This window comes from Equus quagga, chromosome 6, assembly GCF_021613505.1.
Source record: "Equus quagga isolate Etosha38 chromosome 6, UCLA_HA_Equagga_1.0, whole genome shotgun sequence".
In the NCBI taxonomy this organism is placed as follows: Eukaryota; Metazoa; Chordata; class Mammalia; order Perissodactyla; family Equidae; genus Equus; species Equus quagga.
Genome location: NC_060272.1, coordinates 61146428 through 61157636, shown reverse-complemented (window position 1 = coordinate 61157636; position 11209 = coordinate 61146428). Strand labels below are relative to the sequence as shown.

The following is an 11209-nucleotide window of genomic DNA, read 5'->3' as shown; positions in this document are numbered from 1 at the left end:
ACAGGACCCATGGGCAGTGAAGGGCTGCAGGCATGGGGACAGGACCCGTGGGCAGTGAAGGGCTGCAAGCATGGGGACAGGACCCGTGGACAGTGAAGTGCTGCAGCCATGGGCACAGGACCCGTGGGCAGTGAAGGGCTGCAGGCATGGGACAGGACCCACAGGCAGTGAAGGGCTGCAGCATGAGGACAGGACCCACAGGCAGTGAAGGGCTGCAGCATGAGGACAGGACCCACAGGCAGTAAAGAGCTGCAATGTGTTGAAGTTTAGGGCTAAATGTATAAGGCATGGGTATGTGACTTATGTTTACTAGACAAAGGAAAGATGATGTAAAAAGTCATTAAATGGTATCAGTGCAGGTGGGGTCTGGTTATCGTGTGGTCGTATAACTTTAGATATGAATTGGGTCATATAGATCGGCTTATAGGCCAGGACGCCTTGGGCTTCTCTCCCTGGGGCAGCTTTGATCCACCTCGGTATCAACCGAGTAAGCTCATTGTATAGTATATATAAATTTTCTTTTTGATTCTTTTGGGAGGACTGAACTTACTCATTTGACAAATATTTTTCAGCATCTACTCTGTGCCAAGCACGAGGCTGGGCTAGAGATGCAAAGATAAGTAAGACAGTCTCCTCCTTCAAGGAAGCACGTGACTCTGCTCATGGCTCCATAGCAATTTTCCTCCACCAGCAATAACAGAAGGAAATTGACAGAGACTCGTCGTTTTTAGCATCACAGTGAAAATATTTCATGCTAATAGTAGACTAGAATCTTTGGGATTTTTTCTACACACCTTCATTTGGGGAATTTGGATTGTTAAAGAAAATATTTAATTTGAAGATCTCTTATGTTCCTTCTGCAGAACTAAATTTTTGAGAAGCAATAATTCAAAACTCTTTATGCCATTAAAAATGGGGAAAATAAAGATTTAAAGGCAGCTCCATACAAGCACAAGTGTTTGAGTAGTTATTGTAGGAACTCTACCTTTGCTTTAATTATTTGAGAAACTGCTTCAATCTTCATTACATATTGATTGTTTTAAAATGACTACTGATTCTGGTCTGATAGGCAAGGCTTGGAGTAAAAATGGACCTAACGTGTTAAGACAAATGTATTTTAATCTATTTTAATGGCTGTTAAATATTGGCCGTTTTGGATTTTGAGGTGATCTGCAGTTTAGCTTTTCCCCTGATCTATATCTGGGTCAACAGAGTGTTTCCCAAAATGTGTTCCAGAGAACCCCAGTTCCAGAAGACGTTAGTAGATGTTATACAAAAATGTTTCAAAGGCCAACTACTCTAAGAAACGTTATGTCTATTTACTATAGGACTTCAGAGAACCAGCTGGTGACCAAGAGAGGGAGATAGAGCTTGCAACATCACCTAAAAATTTAATCAAAGAACTCTTTTTCTTAGGAACGGGGTGCTGTGCAATACTTTGGCAAATGCTTGTCTAGTGAATTCCGGAAGGAAAATAATTGAGAGTTGGTTATAGATATAAATCCTGTAACTTGCTTCTGCATTTCAGAGGGACCACAAATGGAGACAAAATTATTGGGCATTAACTGTGTGCCAGGCACTGTTCTAAGAACTTTACACTCGTTCACTCATTTGAAATTCAGAACAACCTTGGGAGGTAGGTACCATCAGCCCATTTTATGGATGCTGAAACTGTCAAAGAAGTGGAGAAATGAGGATTCAAACCCACTCTTAACTACTCCACTAGATGGCATTTCGAGAATCAGTTGTAGATCTAACCTTCTCACATCTGTCTACTCTCGCAACAGTGTTAACTGAGTTAACTGTTGTCACTTTTTAGAATGTTTCCACGTCCTATAGGGCTTCCTTCCATACTCTTCCTAGATTCTGATAACTATTTTCACTTGTGTTTTCTTCCAGATAACCTGTAGAATAATTTGTCAAGTTCCAAAAATAAAATAAAAATTCTGTTGCGACTTTGATTGCAATTGTGTTAAAACCCTAAAATAATATGAGAAGAATTGACATTTTATGATATTCAGTCTTCCCATCCAGGAATATGATCTCCTTCAGTCCTCTTTAAATCTTGGGTCTTCTTTAATTTCTCAGGCCATTTTATAATTCTCTTCAAGTGCATTTTAACCAACTCAGACTCTCTCTAGAGATGAACTTTTGGGGGAGGGACACCCCTCCCAAAACCATCTCAGTCCTCCTATAATGCTTTGGCTCCTCTCCTCATCCCACGGAAAAGCAGCAGAAGCAAGATAGCAGTTCATTCCTACAGATATTCAGAAATTAATTGTTCCTAATTTAGGAAGTGCCTACCTCACTAACGTGTTACCAGACATTATAATTTTATTTAAATATGTGAGGTTTCATGGTATGTAGAGATGGAACTGACTCCAACAGTGAGTTCCTAAATAATTTTCTCAGCCTCTGCTCTGAGTAAAGACCCAGCCCCAGAGAGTGATTGAAAGGGAAGCTTTTCTGCCAGGCTTTTCATAGGGAAACAGGAAAACCCCAAGAAAGGGTTCCCTCCATCAGTACCATGTTCATTTCCATCGCTGGGTCACTGCTTGATGGATAGAAACCAAATAATAGTTTTACCATCCACGTAGAGAGCACAGAGCCAAGACTGGGAATGAGAGAGTGAGTCCTTTAGTTTGTCTCATCTATAAGGAAGAGGTGTGGATGCTTCAGCATCGTTACACACCTGCTATTTCGAGGTTCCTAAAATAAACATCTTCCAGGACAAGAAGAGCTATTACATGCTCTATTCAATTCTCTATTCATTATTGAGGCAATAAATCGCACACAAACTCAAGTGGCTTCTTCTTCTTTGGAGGGACAAAAAAAAAAAATGGTTTATACTGATGGCTCAGGATGCATTGGACTAGACTGAGGAAGAATCTGGCATTTTTACTAATGGTGTGTGACTCCAGGTGTGCTCCTAGGAGGAAGCTCTAAAATTTTGTGATCTTCTTAGTTGGTTCCAGTGGCTGAGCCACCATCATCTCTGCCTCAGACCACTGCAGTGGTCTCCCTACAGGACATCACATCGATTCCTGCCCTGTGAGAGAAGAAATAAATATCTGATGTGTCTCTTAAGCCCTCAATTCAATCTGTTGACTATAATAGGAACTTGGTTCAATGTGATTAAGAGGAACAAACACTATTCTGGTTATTACCAGAAAGAAACATTTTCACAAATGTGTTTCAGTTGGTCTAACCACTAACTTTTGCTGAGCCTCTCCTGTGGAAGTGTCAGGCTCTGGGCTGGCCCTGGGTATGGAGGTAGCTTGAGAAGAAGTGATGTTCTCTGCCTCTGAGTTGCTTACAGAGTCACTGGGACTAGAGACTCAAAAAGAGGTCATTATGGGGTGGTGGTACAAAGAAAGGGTAACGGGAACACAGAGGCGAGCAATTAGCTTTTCCTTTCTTGGGGTCTGGGGAGGAATAGAACTGGGTTTTGAGAGCTAAACAGGGGCATCTTATCCTCAACAGGGAGACATTCCAAGCAGAGGAGACGATGTGCACAGGTGCTGGGCCTGGTCAGGGGACAGTGAGCCGTGAGAGAACATTCTCAATTAATGAAGAGCTTTTAAAAAGGAAAAAGCTTGGAGACTCACGATGAACTCCTGTCTTCCTCGTTTGTAGCGTGTCCTACCTTCTCTAACGACTGTCAGAGTGAAGGCTGGACTTTGAGCTCGCTCTTTTAGTGCTGAGGGTATCGGGGAAGGGTATCATTATTCTTAGATGCAACGTCAGAGACTGCTGGTTGTCCCTCAAGATCTGCTCTGTTTTACTCTTATTTAGTAACAGAATCTTCCATTTTTAGCCAACCACATGGCTATAGGGAAGAATGACAGTATTTCCCAGCCTCATTTGCAGCTAGGTACGACTGTGTTCCTAAGTTCTTCTGGCCCACGGGCTGTAATTTCCGGGAAGTGTCCTTAGAGGGCGAGATGTGTGCCTTCCTCCTTCTAATTCTAATGGAATGAGAAAGTAGAGCCCCAGAAACCACTTTCAACCATGAAGTGATCTCAAGAATGGATGCTAAGTACAGCAGAGCCACAAAATAGAAGGTTCCTTGTCCCTGTCACCATGGAACTGCCATACCAGCTCTGGACTGCTTGCTACCAGACCTATACATTAAAGGAAATAAATTTCTCTCTGCTGTAAGCTGTTTTTATTTTGCAGTCAAACCTAATCCTAATCCTAAATGATGTAATGTGAAACTTGAAAAGGAGGCCAGAGGACATGCTTCATTGCAGTGCTTTTTAGACTTAAATTATCTCAAAACCCTTAGTTTCTTAACTTTGAAAAGCTTGATAATTGCTTAATTATTTATGTAGTCTGGAGACACTATCTCACTTTGGGAAAGAGAAAGGAGAATAATGAAGACGGCCAACATCACTCAGATTTTGGATTATTGCTGTTTCACCACAATGCCCAGGAATCTGCCACTCTTGATGGAGTCCACAGGGAATTCAGAGGGTGTCTCACTTCCGCTGGGACAGCACTATCCCCTGCTCTCTGAGAGTGGTCCTCTTGGGCACACAGGGTATAGGTTAGGGTGACCTGAAAGTGAGTGTGCTGCTGTTGGCTGTTCTAACACGTGGAGGGGGCAGAATTCATTAACAGAGAAAGAATGAAATCCCATCACTGAGGATAGGAAAGCCACATTTCTGTAATAACTCAAGTAAAAATAAATTTCCATAAAAGTCAATGACATTATAGAAAATTAAAAACAGTAAAGGACATTTCACAAGTAAATTCTCAAGTAGTTCAAAAGAGCAGGTACACAATTTGAAATGCAGAGTCACAGAATGTCAGAGAAAACTGGGACACAGATAATGTCTTACCAAAAGAAGAATAGTTGTTGCTATTTTTTAAAATAGCACTTATTTTATTCTGATTATAAAATGTCATATAATTGGCCATCAGAGAAATGCAAATCAAAACCACAATGAGATACTACTTCACACCCACTAGGATGGCTATATCAAAAAGACAGATAATAACAAGAGTTGGTGAAGATGTGGAGAGAGTAGACCCCTCATACACTGCCGATGGGAATGTAAACTAGTCCACTGCTTTGGAAAAGTCTGGCAGTTCCTCAAAAGATTAACATACAGTTAACACATGACCCAGCAATTCCACTCCTAGGTGTATACGCAAAAGAAATGAAAACATATGTGCAACCAAAAACTTGCACATGAATGTCCATAGCAACAGTATTCATAATAGCCAAAAAGTGGAAACAACCCAAAGATCTATGTCTTAGTCAGTTAGAGCTGCTATAACAAATTGCTAGACTAAGTGGCTTAAACAGCAGAAATTTATCTCTACGGTTCTGGAGGCTGGAAAGTCCAAGATCAGGGTACCAGCATGTTTTCGTATGGTGAGGAGCTCCTACCTGGTTTGCAGATGGCCATCTTCTCGTTGTGTCCTCACAGGGTGGAGAGAGAGGAAGCAAGCTCTCTCCTGTCTCTTCTTGTAAGCACACTAATCCCATCTGGAGGGCCCTACCCACATAACCTAATTACCTCCTAAAGGCTCCATCTCCTAACACCATCACATTGGGGATCAGTCTTCCACATGTGAATTTTGGGGGTATACAAGCATTCAGTCCATAGGAGTTCATAAACTGATGAATGGATAAATAAAATGAATAAAATGTGGTATGTCCATACAATGGAGTATTATTTAGCAACAACAGGAAGTGAAGAACTGATAACATGCTACAACATGGATGGACCTTGGAAACATTATGCTAGTGAAAGAAGCCAGTCAGTCATAAAGGACCACATATTGTATGATTCTATTTATATGAAATGTCCAGAATAAGCAGATCTATAGAGACAGATGGTAGAGTAGTGGTTGCCTAGGGCTGGGGAGGTTGGGTGGAATTAACAGGTAACTGCTAAAGGGTATGGGTTTCTTCCCAGCAGGATGCAAATATTCTAAGATTGATTGTGGTGATGGTTGCACAACTCTGTAAATAGGCTAAAAACCATTGAACTGTACACTTTAAATGAGTAAGATATGTGGTATATGAATTAGATCTCAATAAAGTTGTTACCAAAAAGGCAAAAAATGTTATATATTAATTGTGGTAAGAGAGAAAACGTAAGTAAAACTAGTATAAGTTTCCTCACCAATCTGTGGTATGAAGCAGTCCGTCTCTTATTTCTCCAGATGATCACTCCATCCTCTTTGAAGCCATGCTTCCCGCCAAAAAACCCTGGGCTTCTGCATGCAGAGGGGGAGTCCTTCCCAGTGCCAGGAGAAAGAGCACAGGAGCCCCAAATCACCACCCTTTCGTGCTCCTGGCCCTGAGGCTGCATCCTTGGCGTTAGGAGTCTTGGGGAATAAAACCGCAGAGGTAAAGTGCCATTTTCATCACATCATATCGAGGGTACTTACTGTCAACATCACTTGTCACTGTTGATGTTGACCTGGATCCCCTGGCTGAGGTAGTGTTTGTCAGGCTTCCAGACTGTAAGGTTACTGTTTTTCTCCCTTTCCATACTCTACTCTTTGGAAGGAAGTCACTATGCACAGCCCACCTTTAGAGTAGAGAGTTATGCTCCATCTTCTAGAGGACAGAGTACCTACACAATTTATTTGGAATTCTTCTGCATTGGAGACTGGTTCGTTCTCCCTGTATTTGTCAGTGTTCTCGAGAGAAACAGAGCTAACTGTGTATATATTAGAGAGAGAGAGATTGACTATGAGGAATTGACAATTGTGGACGTTGGCAAGTTCCAGGATCTACAGGGTGAGTTGGCAAGCTGGAGACCCAGGAGAGCGGATGGTGTAGTTCTAGTCTGAGTCCAAAGCCTGAGAACCAGGAAAAGCCAACATTCCAGTTTGAGTCTGAAGGCAAGAAAAAAGCCTATGTCCCAGTTCAAAGACCGGACAGGAAGAGTTCTCTCTCACTTGAAGGAAGGTCAGCCTTTTTGTTCTGTTCGGGCTTTCAACTGATTGGATGAATCTCACCTACATATGAAATCATAGTTTAGCCTAGCCTACCTTAAACGTGTTCAGAATAGTTACATTAGCCTACAGTTGGGCAAAATCATCTAACACAAAGCCCATTTTTAATGAAGTGTTGAATATCTCATGTAATTTATTGAATTACTGAAAGTGGAAAACAGAATGGTTGAATAGGCATAGAATGGTTGTCAGCATATCGGCTGTTTACCCTGGTGATCATGTGGCTGACTGGGAGCTGTGGCTCGCTGCCACTGCCCAGCATCACAAGAGAGGATCATATCGCATGTTGTATGTTTCCCGGGGAAAGGTCAAAATTCAGAATTCGAAGTTCAGTTTCTACTGAATGCGTATCACTTTCACACCATTGTAAAGTCAAAAAATCATAAGTTGAACCATTGAAGTTGGAGGCCACTTGTGTACTTCCATTTGGTGATGGACTGCTGCTGTGCACGCCCAGCTTTGTGGCTTGGTGGGTCATGTAACACTCATTTCATGATGGGAAGCTCAGGTCGCATGGTAATTTGGTGGCCTGTGGTTAAGCATTCAGTCTCTACTAAGGCCCAGTAGCAGGCCAAAAGCTGTTTCTCAAAAGGAAACAACCATTCTATGCCTGGTCACATCCTCCTGTTCAGTGAGGCCCTTGTTCTTTCCTTTCCTGTCGTCTCCTGTTTCTCTTCAGCTCAACCTAGTTCAGGGGAAGAGAAAGCTGGCAGTGCTGTTTGTTAGGGGGAGTGGGAAGAGCACCAACTCATGAAGCAATATGACCTCTGGCCCCACCTGTTCATGTCACAGTGTCAGATAAATCAGCAGAGTAGACAGCTGGAGAAAACCTGGAGCCATTCCTACATCTGGACAACTCGCGGTATCTTAACTATATGTGAGATGACTGTGAACCACATAGATACCTCCCAAGAAACCCTTGCTAAATGAATCCCCCCACTCAACTTCCTCTTAGCCAGACGCCAAGTGCCTGTAGCCACTCCAGCACTACCCAGCACAGGGGAAGTGTGACAGAGGGGAAGTTGGAGTGAAAAAGACACAGCCATTAGCCAGTTGTGGTTAAAATGTCTTATTTTTGTAAATTTTACAAAAATAAATGACCATGTGAATATGTTGCAAGAGTCTTTCCCAGGACTTGGAAGGACTGTGCAAATGAGAGACCCAGCAGCTTCAAAACTGCTTATTCAATGGATTACATAACTGAGTGAGTGAATAAATGAATAAATTGAGAGGATAAAGGAGCATCCTTGGTATTCGCATCTTCTAGTTGATAGACTTGAAAGATCTGACAAGGCCAGCATTACAATCCAGCCTCTGGACCCCAGTTCAATTTCCTTTCCATAGAATCATGCTTCAGCTATTGATGATGTCCAGGAATGTAGAAACCAGCCACTAGAGTTCCTTTTGGTGACATTTCTTCCTTCAAATTGAAGTTTTAAAAAACCAAAATCTCTAGTGTGAACAAGCTGTTCACTCTGTAAATTCTTAATTTAAAATTGTCAAATAAACACACTACCACCTATGAAGTTATGTTGCCAAAAATATTGAACCTGAACCTGATCAAGCTTCTAGACCTGACTACCAATTTAGTGGAAATTTTGAGGGCAGAGGAATATATTAACCAACATCACAGGGACACAATCTGCAAAATCCAGTCTGTGGGAAACCCGACAGGACACATGAACCAACTTCAGTATATTAATAGCAAAGAAGGAAAAAGAGAGAGCTGAAGAGGGAAATATAGATTTAAAGATATTTAAAAGACTTACAACTAATTGCTTGTGTGGATTTTATTTGAATCCAGATTTTTAAAAAAAGCTATAAAAAGCATTTGACATGAATGAGACAATTGGAATTTGAACACTGACTTGGTCTTAGAGATACACACTGGGGAAAAAAATTGTCAAGTGGAAAATAGTACATATAATGACTATCATCTTTGAAAACTCATTGTTTTGTAATTATAAAATAATAAAAGGTAAAAGTATTGTCTACTTCTCTGCTCCTCACTCCTCTCCTTGGAGGTTGATAATTTAGTGTATATCCTTTCTATACACATATACATATAATTACATGTCATAAATTATAAAAAATATGTTTAATAATTATATAATATATATTTCTTTTTAATAAGACTAAAAAAATCTGGGTAGTCTAGTGATTAAGATTCTGCTCCTGAGCCTGGTTCATTTTCCGGTCAGGAAACCACACCACCCATCTGTCAGTTGTCATACTGTGGCAGCTGCGTGTTGCTGTGATGCGGAAACTGTGCCACCAGTATTTCAAATACTAGCAGGGTTTTAGCAGAGCTTCCAGACTAGACAGACTAGGAAGACAGACCTGACCACCCACTTCTAAAAAAATTGGCCATGAAAACCCTGTGAATAACAGCAGAGCATTGTCTGATAGAATGCGGGAAGGTGAGAGGATGACCACTGCCTCTTTCCTTCCAGGTCACTTGTTCAAGTGCATCCATTGCTGTGTTTCTTTAAACTTATCAAAATCTCCAACCCACTGGCCCCATAGTTGATATTCATCAACTCCCTCATGACTCCATTCTCCTTCTAGTCCAGCGTAGATTCCATGGTCCACCATTATAGTTGCTTCTTATGGATACGCTTCACTCCCTTGACCTGTCCCCCTTCTTCCATGGTAGATTCCCAGCCCTGGAGTAGCTCTCTCAAGCTCAAATCTGAGCAGCTGAAGGTTGCTGGAGAAAAATCATATGTGGACCTACCTGGTTTCACTGTTTAAAAATAAATTTGTTGGCGGCCAGCCCGTGGCCAAGTGGTTAAGTTCACACACTCCACTTTGGCGGCCCAGGGTTTCACTGGTTTGGATCCTGGGCGTGGACATGGCACTGCTAATCAAGCCATGCTGAGGTGGCATCCCACATGCCACAACTAGAAGGACCTACAACTGGAATCTACAACTAAGTACTGGGGGTCTTTGGGGAGAAGAAGAAGAAGAAAAAAGATTGGCAACAGGTGTTAGCTCATGTGCCAATCTTTAATAAATAAATACATACATACATAAATTTGTTAAATGAACTAAAACACACTTGTAGAAAAGTGAACAGCTCAGGAATGGGGATGCCTGCTTAATGGGTATGGAATTCCCTTTTGGGGTAATGAAAGTACCTTGGAACTAGATAGAGGTGTTTGTTGAAAACATTGTAAGTATACTAAATGCCACTGAATTGTTCACTTTAAAATAGCTAATGGTCAATTTTATGTTATGTGAATTTTACCTCAGTTTTTAGAAAAAAGGGAGCAGCTCAATTAATTATCACAAAGTGAATGCACCCATGTAACCACCACAAGGGTCAGAAAATAGAACGTTACTGGCACCCATGAAGCCGCCTTGATGCCAGCTTCCAATTACTACCCCTCTATCTTGCCCAAAGGCAACTACTATTTGTGTCTGACTTTTTTTTGCCCAAAATTAAATTTATAAGATCCATCCATGTTGTGCATATAACTGTAGTTTATTTATTTTCAATATTATATATATTCCATTTTTTTCACTATTTTACAATTTATTTAACCATTCTGCTGTGGATGGACATTTGGATTGTTTCCAGTTAGAGCTATTACAGAAATGCTGCAGTGACATTCTTGTGCATGCCTTTTGGTGCACCCGATTGGTTTCCCTGATGTTATACTTAGGAAGAGATTTGCTGAATCACAAGGTGTGCGTTTCAATCAGCAGAAAAACCCCAGCATCTCTTGTCTTTTAAAATACATTTCTCGCCAGCTGCTTCCATTTCTCTGTTCCCCTTCACAGTAAATCCTTTCCAAAAAGCTATCTATACGTGCTGCCTCTAGTCTTTATTTCCCATTCACTGTTCTTCATCCTCACTTGTTTAATTTCTGCCAGCTTTTTTTTTTATATAATTTCTCATTCTTTTTTTTTTTTGGAACGTACAAGACAATTTATTGAAGTCAGTCTCAAACAAAACCTGAAATCAGTGGAATGTCATTAAAAACCTTTCCAAATTAATCCTCACAGAAGCAAAAAGCACATTTGAATTCTATTTTATAAGTATTTGTAGAATAAAGCAACATCTCAGTAAATATAATGTACAAAATTATATCTTTCTACCAGCACACACATCAAAAAGAAGCTTAAATATTACAGGTAGTCCTAGATACACTGTAACTAGTCAATGTAAGCTATCTACATACAGGGTAACCAGGCTTTCTACAGGTTTCACACTGTGTAATAA

At 40.9% G+C, this 11209-nt stretch overlaps 1 long non-coding RNA gene across 1 annotated transcript in view; it reads left to right on the top strand.

Annotated features, from left to right (window-relative positions):
- LOC124241124 (uncharacterized) overlaps positions 1–3897 on the top strand; it is a 7611-nt gene extending 3714 nt beyond the window's left edge. The window contains exon 3 of the long non-coding RNA XR_006889108.1: positions 3484–3897. This is a non-coding gene — a long non-coding RNA (uncharacterized LOC124241124). The remainder of the gene's footprint in view (positions 1–3483) is intronic.
- Positions 3898–11209: the final 7312 nt, after the last annotated feature.